Raw genomic sequence first — 14938 nt, 5'->3', positions numbered from 1 at the left:
AGGATGGGAGTGATGACAGTCGTGCAAACAGGCATGCAGGGGACGGTAACGTGGGAAAGATCAGGGTTTGAAAGAGCAAATACACCTTACAGTTTACAGCTGCCACTGTCAGCTTCACATGGACGGGGTTTAGTTCCTTTTATATATTTATTCATTTATTAAATTCGGGTTTTGCATGTTTTTACACAGGCAAATTACTTGGTTGATGCCTTTTTCCAAATTATTATTTTCTGTCCCTAGGACTTCTCCATAGCAGTTCTACACACATTTATTTCTTATTTGGGGTTGGATAGATCTTGCCGAAATTTTTGCCCTGAGATTTCATGTTGTGGGCAGTTATCTTCTGGCCATATCAGTAACAGGAGACTTTTCTCCATTCCTAACAGACTGTTCATCCTTGCCAAGTGAACAAAATGACTTGGGTTTGCACTTATGCTATCTTTCCAGGAAAAGAGGACAGATAAAATGCAACAACTTAGTTTACAAGGTACTTGAATGTCATGTTTAAATAGCCCTTAACACATTTACACCTGTGTAAAAAAAAAAAAAAAAAAAAAAAAAAAAAAAGTGCTCTTATTTCAGTGTCAGTTGTGTATGATTATAAATACTAAAACCAAATAAAAATAAAATAATTAAACCAATAAACCACAAAGTCAATAACTGTAAAAGTAAGAGCATATTTCAATGATAAAAGAAGTGAAAAGAATTAAGAAAGTATGGCATACCTAATAAAAACCCATCTAAACAAGTGTAATGTAGTAGTTCAGATATGGGCTACTCAGTGTCTATAGATATAGTTAATTTCCACTCTGGTAATCCGGGAGTGATTATGTGCAATCTACTGTGTCAGCTTCTGTAAAGCTAATCTAATCTATTTAAATTCACAGAAATTATGATGCTGCAGGTGAATATTGGGGTTTAAATTCATGGTGTTTATGTCTTTACAGAGGAAATAATTCTGAGATTTTTTTTTTCATTGAAAACATTAAAAAATGACTGTCCAACTCTGTGGAGTGCTCAGCAATTTCACCTTTTGAGAAAAAACAATGAAGTTTTTAGTTGGCAGATGGTCAGAAAAGTTTCTGTACCTTGTATATGACGTGCATAGTCCCATAATGGAACCTTTTACCGGCACTAGAAGATGAATGACTTTGGAGTCTGTGACCTTCCAGGAGATGTCCTGTCTATGAAGGGATCTGCTGCTAAGATGCTGATTAGAATCACATAATAGATAGGAGATGCACCAGTAACTTTTTCATGAAGAAAGAAACTTAATCACCAAAGAACACGGTTTAGCTACTCCAGCACTGAAAATACCATACTCTATGCATCACTGAATCTTAGCTTCTAAGAATTAGAGCTTTGTCACACTTTCAAAATGTTTTGACAACTCATTTCACTAAGATTTTTACTTAAATCTTTAAATTTGTCACTGTTTTGCGATAATACTTATTTTTTTAGCTATAAAGCTAGGGCTCAGAGGAGGGGGGGAAGAAATGTCCATTTATTTTTTATTAAAGTTCTTGCTGAAAATGTGTAGTTCTTTTCTAAGCAACTAACTAAAAGGAGGTTGGAAACCTCCTTTTGCTGGATACAAATCCTCTACAGGACTTTGCCTTAAAGGAAGGTCCCAGTTTCTGTCAATCTGATACAGATTCCAGAGTTTGAGGAAATGTCTCAAAGATGCTGCTGCATCTTGACATGGGGAGAACTCCTAAAGGCAGTTGTTTGTTTAAATGAATGATTATTTTAATAAATGTGCTTGATTAATTGAAAAAAAATCACCGTGCATTTGGCCAAAATATTACTGTGTTTTAAAACATTTGCCTAGTAATTTTTTCAGTGCTGATAGTCAACTGTAAGTCTATTTTTTTGCTAAAATTGGATTCCTGCACTGTGGGTTCACTGGGGCCCAGCTTCCTCTGTTCATACGCATAGTATCAGCTATTTTGTTTGTCAGAGGGCTTGTGTTCATGAAAACAATTATTTTAATAATCAAACAGTGATATTTACATTATTAGCTTGGTTGTTTAGAGTGGAGCTCGTGCATAGAAATGAGATGCCTTCATTAAATGTTTAATTAAACCATTGTCTGAAAATAGGTCATAACAGTGAACATCATGTCCTGCTGTTAGAGAATAAAGTTCAGTATGGTATTTTAAAACAGCCCAGCTACAGTTATTCCTTTCAAGGGAACAGTTCTCCTTCTCTTTTGTAGGCAAAATCATTAAATTCCCATCCCTGGTTTGACTGTGTGACTCACAATCATGTTAGCAAGGCCACTTATTTTGACCTTGGTGATACTAAGACCTCCACAGTTGGATGCTTGGTTTCAGTACAAGCTTCACTTGTACATGTCCCCACTGATACTGCAGCAAATATCCTGTGGGTGAAAAAAATAATATGTGGGTACTTTAGCAGCTTTTAACCACTATCTTGGAATGGAATTGTCTCAAGTAATTACTTGGAGGTGTCCTCAGCAATATGAATATAAATGTGCAGTACAGTTCCTGAACTAAAGTGTATGGCTGGTTTGAAGTAACCTGACATATTTTCTACCATAATGGTGACTGAAGACAAATTATAGATTTGTAAATGTTACTGTAGCTGTGATTGTTGTGCAGATGCTTTTCCTTTACTCTTTATACTGTCCAACACTGTTTAGTTTTTGATTTATAATGCATGCCAAGGAAATTACTTTTCATTGAATAGTCTTTTGGTTAGTCTGGATGCTTAACAAACTGCATGCAATACACAGTGGTGCTCTTCCTCACTTTTTTTTTTGTCTTGGTACCTGTGGTGGTACCTTAGACATACTTAATGTCACTTCTTCTTCTGGGAGTATTTTGGTGGGTTCTGAAACACAGTACCAGAACAGTGACCTGAACAGCCGTATAACATTTCTTATCTCTTACCTGCATTGGGGTGACCTTCTGGGGAGGAGAGAGAGAAAACAACCAGGCTCATAGCTTGTCTTGAAGATAGGTGTTAGCTACTGCAGCCAGTGAGTGGGGTTAGCTATAGCTGCAGTCTGTCTTGAAACTGACAGGAATGTTTATCAGGTAGTTCTGTGCCGTATAATGCTTTGTTACTCCATCGGTAGCAGTCTGTCATCAGAGCAGAGCTGAAGTTGATGAAACAAACTTTGGGATACTTTAGGAACCCTTTCTGTTATTCCCAAACTCAAAATCAAGTCAGGGGAAGAAGTAGGAATCAGCCACATGTGAGTTTTGGCTTGCTAGCCAATTTCAAACAACATCAGTGTACACTTACTTGCCAGTAAAGCCAATGGAAGCTGAAGGCACCCAGCATCTTGTGCATTTTGTTCAGCATGCGGATGACTTATTTTCATCTCTGTCTTTGGTGGCATGCAACTTTAATGGCCAAACCTTCCACTCTGGTGGGTTATGTTCTTCCTGTTTGTTTTGCTAATTTTCTTTCCATTATTACTTTGTGTAGGGAAATCTGCCAGTGTCTAGACATTCAAGGGATTTTTAAAATCGCTATGCAGTATTCTAAAGCTCCATGAAAAACAACTCCATAATGTCTCTGAAAGCTTATAAAGGATATTTTCTGAATACACAACCAGCTGTAGAATTCATGTAGCATAATAGGTAACCAAATAATCACTTCCCTCTCTTTTCTTTTTTTTTTTCTTTTTTCTTTTAGCTCACCTTTTTCAACACAACTGGAGCCAGACTTTTCAGAACAGATTGGTATTCTTCAGTTCTCCAAGTTAAGGGCTGTTTATTTTGAAAGGACTGAATGGCCAATTAGGCTGTGAAGGCGTGCTGCAGCCTGCCATTTCTCTTGGCAATAACTTGGAAGAAAGAAGAGAAGCTTTTTGGAAAAAAATCTCTGCTAAGATGAGATTTATTGCATGCTGCCTTCTTTTGAACACGTGTTCCCCATAGTCAATCACAGAATCATAGAATATCCTTAGTTGGAAGGGACCCACGAGAGTCATTGAGTCAACTCTTGACTCAGCACAGGACTACCTAAAAATTAAACCTGAGGTCTGAGAGCATTGTCCAAATGCTCCTTGAACTCTGTCAGGCTTGGTGCCATGACCACTTCCCCTGAGGAGCCTGTCCCAGTGCCTGACAACCTTTGGGTGCAGAAACGTTTCCTAACCCCCAGCCTGACCCTCCCCTCTCCCAGCTCCATGCCGTTCCCTCAGGTCCTGTCGCTGTCCCCAGAGAGCAGAGCTCAGTGCCCGCCCCTCCGCTCCCCTCGTGAGGGAGCTGCAGGCCGCCATGAGGCCACCCCTCAGTCTCTCCTCCAGGCTGAACAATCCATCTGACTTCCTCTGCTCCTGATACATCTTGCCCTCTAGACTCTTCACTATCTTTGTTGCATTCATTTGGACACTCTCTGATAGTTGTATGTCCTTGTATTGTGGTACCCAAAACTGCATACAGTACTTGAGGTGAGGCCACACCAGTGCAGAGTAGAGTGGGACAATCGCTACTCTCAACCATAGTTATGCTTTGCTTAATGCACCTCAGGTTAACAGGTTTGGCTGCCCAGGCTCACTGTTGGCTCATATTCAAGTCATCATTGACCAAAACCTCCAAATCCCTTTCCATGGGGCTGTTCTACAGCCTCTCATCCCCCAGTTTGTATTATTTCAATCAGAATGGGATGGATGCAGCTCTCGAGAAACCTGCAGCCTGCAAATCCACACTCGCCTGTGAACCAGAGAGCTGCAGGGAGCTTGCCAGGAAGGAAAGTAATTTTAGAGTGTGATTTGGAAAATGATTCAGTTAAAAAATTGCTATTTTTGAAGGGCTACTTTCCACTGGGATCCAGTCCACAGCATATTCACAGAAGCACTTGTCTTGCTGCAGCAGAGCGTGGTGGAGGTGGGAGGAAGAAGGTCTGCCTGGGAGCTGGCAACCCCACACCTCAAATCACCGCTGGGAAAACAGTCCATGGAAATGCATCCTCCTCCCACTTCAAGTCTTACCTGTATTTGGCAGCGGGATGTAAGGTGAAAGTGAGTGCTTTAAACCTGACTAGCCTGATAGAAATGATGAAGGTAGCTCTGCTCATCCTCCCTTGGTGGGTTCACTGTCCCCAGGGGAATGAACGGTCCTGCGTATCTGGAAATTGAACTTCTAGACAAAGTTTTGAGACACAAAAACCTACATTTTCCTCTTGACATAAAAGCCAGTGACAGACCAAGGAATTTATCAAGCAAATTCATGACTTAAAAAATCACAAACACCTTTTTCTTGCCACCTGAGGACTTACTGTATGTATTTTAAAACTCCTGTGGCTGCCTCCTTGATCAGTTACTTCAGGTGGTAGCACTGACATGAAACCTGCTGAGCTGATGCTCACTGAATCAGGCTGAGCCTTTACAGAAGTGCAGGACAGGACTAACATGCAGCAAGAAAAGATTGGTAATCCTTCTGGCTTGCTGGCTTTGCTTTCTAGGATGAAAAATTGCAGATAAAGCTCTGATGATGTAGATAGGTTTGTTGCAAGTGGAGATGAGATGATCTGATCTGTGGTGATTAACCTTGTCCGTTAACAACAAACAGGTTAAAATGTTCCCTCCGTGCTGGATTTCTCTCTCTTGTCTCATGCTGAGTGTTGGCCTTTTGAGGTCATTCATCCTGCTAAGCTTTTAATAAACAAGTGCAACTGGTGAGTAAGCAATTTTATATAATTTAATTTGTTCTCAAGGATGCCTGGAGTCAAAGTATATGACATACAAAACATGACTATGCTGTAGTTCACATGCAGGTGTCAGGACTGCTCGAGGCTGATGGCTTTAGGAAGCATTAGCATTTATCACAATGGTGCCTGAACCCTGAGGGTGATGGGCTGGTGGGTTTCCCAGACGATGAACCCAATCCAAGTGAGATGTGCATGTGTGTCCATGTATACGTAATACAAAGGAGTCATTTCCTTTGAAATGAAAGACAAAGTTGGGCCTACAATTGGTTGATCATCAATTTATCCTCTGTTGTGGCAGTGTTGGAAATATAGGTAACTTTTATCAGGTGAAGGGTCATGGGGAGAACCACTGTGTACAATTTGTCAATGCAGCATTGCAGGTTTATTTCACTCTGTTGAGTGACTGACTTTAAACAAGGTGTCATTCTCATCACTGTTGCACTTGCTTTTCTTCCACGTTGCTAGGAAGTAGAAGTTGGGTCAATTTTCTGAGAGGTTTCTCTGATCCTGTTCATGTTCTTGCACGCAGCTGATGAGTAGCCCAGCCTCAGGCTGTGTGAGAAAACTTTGAAATCCAGTAAACAGGTCCCTGAGGGAGCAAACGGGTCAGACGCTCATCAGCTCACCTTGTGTGTAGCAGAGAGATTGATGACTTGCACTGAGTTCACCAAGCCTTACACAGACACTGTCTGCTGAGACTGTGATTCACCCTGTGAGATCAAGAAATGATAGGAAAAGGGGGAATATTATTTTGCTGATTGGTTATTATTTCTTTGTTCTGGAACACTTGTGTCTGAAAGAGATGTTACAGTCAGTTCTGTATCTGGGTGGATGAGAAACATATGAGGCAAGCAATGTATCACCTCTTGAACAAATGCTAGCCTTCTTCTAGAAATCAGAAGGCAAAGAAAGAACGTGACACTCAGGAGTCTGCTCTTTTACACCTGTCCATTCCTGCTTCAGAACTTGGTGAGCAAACTGAAAAATGTATTGAGCTTTCAAAAAAAAAAAAATTCCAGTTTGTCATGCGGAGTGGCAGAGTGTTTTAAAGGACTTTTCTTCCCAGTTTTTATCTTTTTTTCTTCCCAGGACTTTTCTTCCATTATTTATATCCACATAAAAGACGTTCTCTGTGCAATACCAATATATTCTTTGTACAAAAGAGAGATACTGTGCTACACAGCATGCAAAAATGCATCAGACAAAACAGACAAAACTGTGTTCAGGACCAGGTTCAGTTTCATTTTGGGGTCTTCCTTAACCTGGAAATGGACTTCAGGCTGGAAACTAACTTGAAGTGTCAATTCTTTCCCAGATTTCCTATTTTTACAGTGCCAAATATTCACCTGGCCATTAGTAGAAAATTCAGTGAAGCTGTTTGGCAGCATTTTGCAGTTGTTTTACAAATGAGCAATCAAAGCAGTGGAAAGAGTACGTTTTTAAGCTTCTTACATCAGATGATCCATTGTTTTAGAGCACCGGAGTATGATTTAGCCTATAACAAGCACTTGTCAAGTGAAAATGTATTAGTGGAAACAAACAAACAAAAAAGCACAGTGTAGAACATACAGAATTGAAATATAGCTACATGGTTTGCTCCAGGTAATGGAGTCTTTAGGTGAGGAATGAGGTAAAGGTAAAACAGTAGTGGCACAAAAGATGCCTAACTCTGGTCACGCCAAAATCTGGCTAACTAATGGTAACTCTGGTCACGCACTGTGCCTGTGATCATCTCTGCAGATCTGCAAGCATGAGAAGGGCAGGAGGCAAGGATGGAGAACAGAAAGGAAAACATGCTTTGTTAAAAAGGTTTTTGAAGACTCCATGAGCCTTTCTGTCATCCTGAGAGTTTTTCTCCTAGCTGCACAGCCTTTCTGGTTGGTTAACGTCCAGTTAAATTAGACAGTCAGCATGGTCTAAGGCAGAGGCTGGAAAATTTTTCAAACCTTGCTAGCCAGGCTAGATTTTCCTTTTCTAAATTAGAGGTTCAGTGTGCTAATATACAACATTTTAGAGATAGGAGGGCTATCCCTCATGGAAGAAAGCTGTTGCTGAGCAGTGGAGTGTTGAACCTCTCTGGCAGGCAGGGACTGCTGGCTTCTCTTGAACTCAGAGATATAGGTTCCTGTTTTGCAGTGCCTCCATGTCATCAGCCCATGCATTCCATGTAGGCTCTGTGCTATCAGCTACTGACACTTGGTCCAATAGACGGGTCATCTGATTGAGGCTTAGAAAACAACTTTTTTTCCCTCACCACCTTTGTGCTGATGCATCATGTTACCTTGCTCCAATTATTTCTCCTCCACTTCCTTTACTTTCTCTCCCAACTTCGCTCCTGTTTCTCTCCTCAAGCTGAGAATTATTCCAGAATAGAGTTTCTTTTACTTTATTGCATTATGATAGCTGCATTGGAGATATAGTGGTAATTGTGGCTGGGAAAGCTTTCCACCATCCAAGAAGGACTTAAAGAGCATCCTGTTGGCCTGAGAACCATTGTACTGGGGAGACCTTGGCATGCTGGTAGTGATACAAGGGTATAAAACTGTGCTACAAAAAAAAAAAAAAAAAAAAAAAAAAAAAAAAAATTGCTCTAGCAGACAGGCTTCATTCCTGTCCAAATGCTGGTGTGGCTTATTATTTTCTAATGAAATTAAATGTATTCCTCCTCTCTTAAGTAGACTGTGTTGATTTAATTTGTGTTTTATGATAAAGATCCTAAATTTCATATCTTGCATGTTTTATAAGTAGTGAGCAGGAATTTAGCTGCATGAGACCCATTAATGTCAACACAGCTAACTCCCCATGCAGTTCTTTATAGACTATTTTATATACAACAACATGGATTTTCACTTCTTTATACTTCTCTTAGTCTCTGCAGGAAAAATAGTGATAGCTAATCTTAAGGCAAGCACACATTTTATTATTGCTCCTAAAGCAATAAGCATTGTTATTACTCTGAATTTTTCCTACTGACAAACAACAGGCAGTGTGTAACACAGAAATCGAATAGCTGCTTTTCTGTGGTTTGGGGAAAGTAACAGAACAGTTTAAGGAAGGAGATCACAGATTATTAATGTTATGTAATTTCAGTGCACTGTTTTTTTTTTTTTGTTTTGTTATGTTTTGTTGGCTTGTTTGTTTGTTTAAGAGACTTGGTGTGCACAAAGATAGGCAGACACATCTACAGTTATTAGAAAAGGAAGAACATTCACTTTCCTAGTTGAAACTTTCTGGGTTTGGTTCTTTTTTCATATACGAATAAAAATGATCCAACTATTGTTGGGAACGCAAATAGGAAAAGAAAAAAGATATTTTCCAAGCAAAAGATGTGAACTTCATCCTATCACGTTGTCCTTACAAGCCACGTTTTCAGAATTTCATTTCAACTATTAAATTTATCTCGCTGTGCCTTCTGCTGCTAAGACAGAAATTCTTATCTTAGAATCTCGTTGTTCATACTTCTTGCTATCCATGAGAACAGAGCAAATTGGAGACAGTTGTGGATGATTTTGAGTATATGCCAGCAGAAAGATCTGTCAGCATCCCCTGAGGACTGTAAATGGGTCTTGGACATGGCAAGATGTTTTATATTCAAGCTCAGCTTGGTGGCAACTCTTGCCACAATGTGGATTGCACTGTTACACTTGGTAGGAGGTATCTGCGGGATCTCACCTGTATTGTGCTTACCATTAGGTAAGAAAACATTACACTTCTAAAAATTTAGTCTTCCCAAAACTTGCCTTTCCTGATTCAGTGCATGAATCAGATAAACAAAATGTAGCTTATTCCAATGGCACTTCACAAAGGTTAGACTCACAGTGTCCTGTTTGTATTTTTTTTCCCTGGTTTTTGATTACAAAACATTATTTTTGCTCTGTATTGAAATGAGGGAATACTTCCCATTTTGTAAACATAACTGTCTCCAGACCTGTGCATTTCTGGTCATAAAGAATATGATGCACTACACCCCTCACTGACATAGTATTAAGCCCACGAACCAAATTCTTCCATCTGTGATCAAGTGCTGAAGGAGTCTGATGCAGTACAACTGAACAGAAATCATCACTTTAATTGCAGTGTGTGGAAACTTGTGTCATGGACTTCAGCTGAGCAAACTTAATCTATCAATAGAGAATGAATGAACTGGAAATGGCCAAGGAGACAAGTGTCTGGATTTTATCAGTTGAGTATTGTACAGTTAGGAGTTGCCAGCATGGGTGTCTAGGTCTCACACACGCTGGACGTGTATAGCTTGTATAGGTAATTCATTTGGAGGGGACCTTCAAAGCTTGTCTAGTCCAGGTGCAGCTCAGGAATTCATGATTTGACAGCTATGGGAATTACCAAGTCCAGGTTTGCTTGGTCCAGGTGCTACCTCTAAGCTGCATCATATGTAAGTATATGAGGCTGAGTTCTTGATGCCTGCAGTCAATACATGAGTCAGAGGAACAGAACTCAGTGAAGGAGAAAGTTTGCGGAAGCTAAAAGGTAGTTTTGGTCCAAGAGCAAATGAGTATATACTGCCCATGACCACAATCAGAATGGATATTTGAAAAAGTTTCTAACTATTAAAGCAGTCAACTGTTTGAAATGTCTTCCAGTAGGAAAGCAAAAACCTGGACTACCTGTAATGTAGGGTCCAAAACCAGCAACCAAGTCTTTTCCATGGGCCAGATCTTTTCTGACACATACTGTAATTGGCTAAAATCACTGAAACTTTGTTGAAATTCTAGTCAGCCTTCTGGATCTATACGCTGTGTTCAATGCAATAAATGTTGACTTGAAAGTCAACTCTCATTGTCTGGCTGGGGAATAGATTTAGGGAGAGAGGCTTAGCACAATTTTGGTAGAAGTGTGAAAAAAAAAAAAAAAAAAAAAAGAAGAAATATGTCTGTTTTACAAACATGAAGGCTCGTCAAGGTCTCCACTATTCAGAACACATCAGGAATTTTCCAGCTGAGGACAAAAGAGAAATGTTTACTAAAAGACAGATTGTGAGCATCAGACTGCCTGTTCTTTAATTGATCTTTTACACTGAGCACATTCAGGAAATCTATACTCATGGATAGGCTGTTATTTGGAAAGCTGGCATAATAAATTCTTCTGAGAACTGCTTTGTATTAAACTTGCAACCTGGGAATCTTTGAAAACACAGCAATTGCCTTGAACATTCAAGATAGACAGTGCTTTGTACATCTAAAGCAATGATTTGTCTTTCAGACCTGTTTTTTTATTTTTATTTTTTTTCTGATTGATTAAGAAACACAAGAAATAACACAAAGGATAAAAACGCATATTAGAATGTTAGATAATGTTTTGCTAAATGCAATGCTCTAGCTCTTTCCTGAATGAGAAAAGTAAAAAACCAGGAGGATACCACATTCAAAACCCTAATTATAAACATCAGCTGGTTCTAACTTCTTGCAGCCTTGATTCTGCTCCTCCTCGCATCAGAGGTATGTTACACAGCTGCAGTAGCATCCCAATTTCACCAAAATATTTGGAATTAGAGTCATGATACACTTTCCCTAAATAGCCTAGAGCTTGCACCTCTAAACTTGGAAGTTTGAAAACTAGGTGCAGATTTTCTCAAGTAGGAGAGTTGTTAAATTCAGTCCTTAAGGCTGGACCTAGTTCAGTAAAACACTATTGAAAAGTCCAGAAATGGAGAAATCATGGTCAAATGTAGTAGCAGTTTGCTGAACAATTATATTGCCACTTTTAGTAGAGGCACTTTTATACTGAATCATATCAACCTTTAATTTCTTATTACTGCTGAGTATCCTCCTTTTATTGTGCTCTTTTCCCAGCCTCTTCAATCAATACCTTCTTGATGAGATAACTAGTAATTACAAGATTAAGTTCTGCTGTGGAGATGAATTTGCTAAACCTTTTGAATTGCTGCTTCTAGGACATGCGGTCACGGAAAACAGATTTAATGTTTACTGCTATGCTTCCTGTCTGCCAACATGTAATTGCATCCAGATCTCCTGGGTTTCTATCTAGTACTCATCCACAAACCCGCTTTCCTCAATGGAGAAGCAAAGCTATGCTTTGTTGAAAAAGCAGAGGTGAAGAGCTCTGTGCTGCCTTGGTCCTTCTTCCAGCTGTTCCATCACTTCTGTAAGTCTTGAATCCTCTGCAATAAAGCACCTTTCACAGTCATTTCCCAGAAGAGGTGTAATAGCTATAACCTATCTCTCTGATATTAAGTTGCCTGGTGCTAATAGATTATGGCCTTCAGCACTGTTGATATTATTATGAACAATACTGTTACGCTGGAAACGCAGTCAACTCTCAGCTTTTACATTAATTGTTAAAGGGTTTTTATCTTGGCAGCCCAACAGGAAACAAATATCTTTGATCCATTAAAACATCTCAGATATAAAAGTTGCCAAGTAATGATTGACAGTCCCTGTTTTCCCTTGACCTCAAAGGAAACCAAGTAATTAGAAAAGATGTCGGTAGAAGAAAAGGGGGTACACAGTGCCATAGGTCCTTCATAACAAATGTTGCCTGCTTGTGTCAGCACAGTGCACCAGCAGTTCATCTTTTCTCAAAGGGCACCCGAATGCTTTCCTATGAGTGGTTTCCACCCTGATGGAGCTTTCTTTGGTAAGAAGGAGCAGGAGAGAAAAAACTGCCACAAAGTGCACCTTGGAAGGTTGGCACTGGCCACAAGGAGGAGGAAATGTCCCTCAAACAGTAGTGCTGTGGTGCCATAGGTCACCCAAAGGGTATCTATGATCAGACCATTTTGTGTTTCAAGGAACAGCTAGTGAGGGACCCAAAACTGAACACAGCACTTGAGGTGTGGCCTCACCAGGTAATTAGAACTAGCTGTGTATCAGGTAATACTGTCTCCTTCTTGTCCTTGGGACACCTTGTCTGATTAAGACACTTTGGACAGATTAAAAAGCAGTCTTCATGGAAATCTTTTCAACTGGACATGAAAGTACAAGTATATTCTAATTTTTGTAGCTATGGCTATATCTTTAGAAGAGAAAACTGTCAGTTCTCTGGGAAGACTTCAATATCCATTTTTAAACATCTCCACTACTCTTCACTCCTAGTTGCAGTATTCTGCAGGCATTCAGTTGTGTTAATATAGGAGCAGTTCTAAAAGTAATCATAGGCAAGAATTATTTCACGGATTCAAAACCAGAAGCAGGCTACTTGTTGTTTTACTACAATTCGATTTCCTAAAAACTAAAACATGATTTTTCTCGTATTAAACTACTGCATAAATTGGGCAACATCTTTCTTCAATAACTAACTCTTACTATAATGAAACAGACGTTGTTGAAAAACTGTCAGCACATAAAGTTGCACCCATTTCCTTTAAAAGAACAGTTCGAGGAAGATAAATCTAAATGATTTACCAAAAATAACCTTATTCCAAAAAGAAAAACTAAAACAAAACCAGCAAAATACAAAGAATTGGTTTGACTTTTTTTTTTTTTTTTTTTTTCTTCTTCTTTTAATTCCTCAATATGATTAGGCTTTATTTCTCTGTCCACGGCCAGCATTTCTGGAGATGACATGTCCTGCCACAACAGCAAGAGCTGGAGCAAGGCTGCTAGCAACAGTGCTTTGGGAGACAGGCAGGTGGCTGAGGAGCAAGGGGGTATTTGAGGCAAGAGAAGGTATGGAAATGAAGAAGAGATGTTAACTGCAAAGCTAGGATGAGAATGAGGGAGATAAGATATTGCTTAAAACAATTGTGTGACTGTTAAAAGACATTATTTTGCTACCAAGTGAATTATAGATGAGAAATGGAGATTATTCATTTGATGCATCATAGAGACAGGACATAAAGAATTAGAAATGCTGCTTGAGCCATAAAGCTTTCACCAAGCAGAGAAAGAGTAATGCTTTTGTTTTTATTGTGCTGTCTTTGGCTGACAAACTTCTAATTTCATTTCCAAAAATAAAGTTCTGAGCCAAATATAAAGGGACCTTAAATCATGTGCATTTGCTTCTGTGACACTGTTGACTGTGCATAAGTTAGTTTGATACCTATCTGTTGGAGGTTTAGAGAACACTCAGGCTTTATGGAAGGCCAAACAATTCCAAAAATACATGCAGATAAAATATATTCCTATTATTTAACCTTCTATGAGGGCTGTGCTTGCTTTCTGCACCTTGTACCTGAACTTGGTCTGGTTCCTTCAGCCCACGGTCATGAAATGCTGCTCTGAAAAGAGTCTTATTCCAAAACTGCATGTCCGCTGCTCATCCCAACTCTTCTGAGTCACACGTTTACATCATCCTGCTCCTTTTGGTGCATTTCTCAGCTGTGTGTTGGGGAAAATGCTGCTGCAACCTGCTAGTACAGCATCAGTGATAACAACAACTGCCGAATTGACAACAACAAAAAAACAAACAATGAATTTCCTGTATCAAATAGGCAAATCATAAAGTCTGACATAGGAATGCCATGTACTTCAATTCCGTTTCATATTTATTATGACTTTGACAGCTCCTCGACTGCCTGTGGAAGTAGCTTTAAAAATAAATGCTAGTACATTTTAGTTACCAGATCACCAAGTGCTGCTATTTTTACAGCATTCAGAATGAGGTAGCTGGTGAGGAATGTAATAAATAGACTTAAATCCCTCCTGTAAGCCAATTTCAAAACTCAGAGGAGCAGTTTTACCCTCAAAGCTCAGAGCAGCCAAAAGCATTTTACATTCAGATTTCCTAGGCAGGCAATATTAGAGTGATGTGCCCTGCACTCTTTTGAGCCAGGCTGTTGAGTTACATGATTCAGATATGCTGAGTGAAATAGCAAACCTGATCTGCCAGCTACTCTCTTTCCTTTTTTTTTTTTTTCTTTTTCCCCTCTTCCCTCCTTTACAGTTTTTCTTAATTTTCTCCCTTTAGTAGCTTAACAGTATATTTATATCAATTTCCAAATTGAGGTTAGCAAAGAGAAGGATGTATTAAATACCCAACCAATGTATAAAGGTTGCAATACATGAATAAAGCACCAAAAAGAGAGATATGTATATAAAGTTATTCTGACTTATCAGCCTTGGGAAGGATATTTTTGTACATTCTAAACAATTTAAAGGCTATAAAAATATTAAAAATATATATTTATTTATTACAAGGGTAGCTTATATTTGTTCATTGTTCCTTTCACATTGTCTTTCTCTTTTTTTTTTTTTTTTTTTTTTTTTTTTTTTTTTGTGAGTTCCAGCAGATGATAACTTTAAATAAAGCAGAAAATTTGGTTGGCAGTTCC

General features: G+C 39.1%; 1 long non-coding RNA gene across 1 annotated transcript in view; it reads left to right on the top strand.

Moving 5' to 3' along the window:
- LOC309876688 overlaps window positions 1-14938 on the top strand; it is an 89377-nt gene that overhangs the window by 32891 nt on the left and 41548 nt on the right. The gene's annotated exons all lie outside the window — the stretch shown is intronic.

This window comes from Aythya marila, assembly GCF_965140915.1.
Source record: "Aythya marila genome assembly, chromosome: 3".
Classification (NCBI taxonomy): Eukaryota; Metazoa; Chordata; class Aves; order Anseriformes; family Anatidae; genus Aythya; species Aythya marila.
This window is presented reverse-complemented; position numbering and strand designations above follow the sequence as displayed.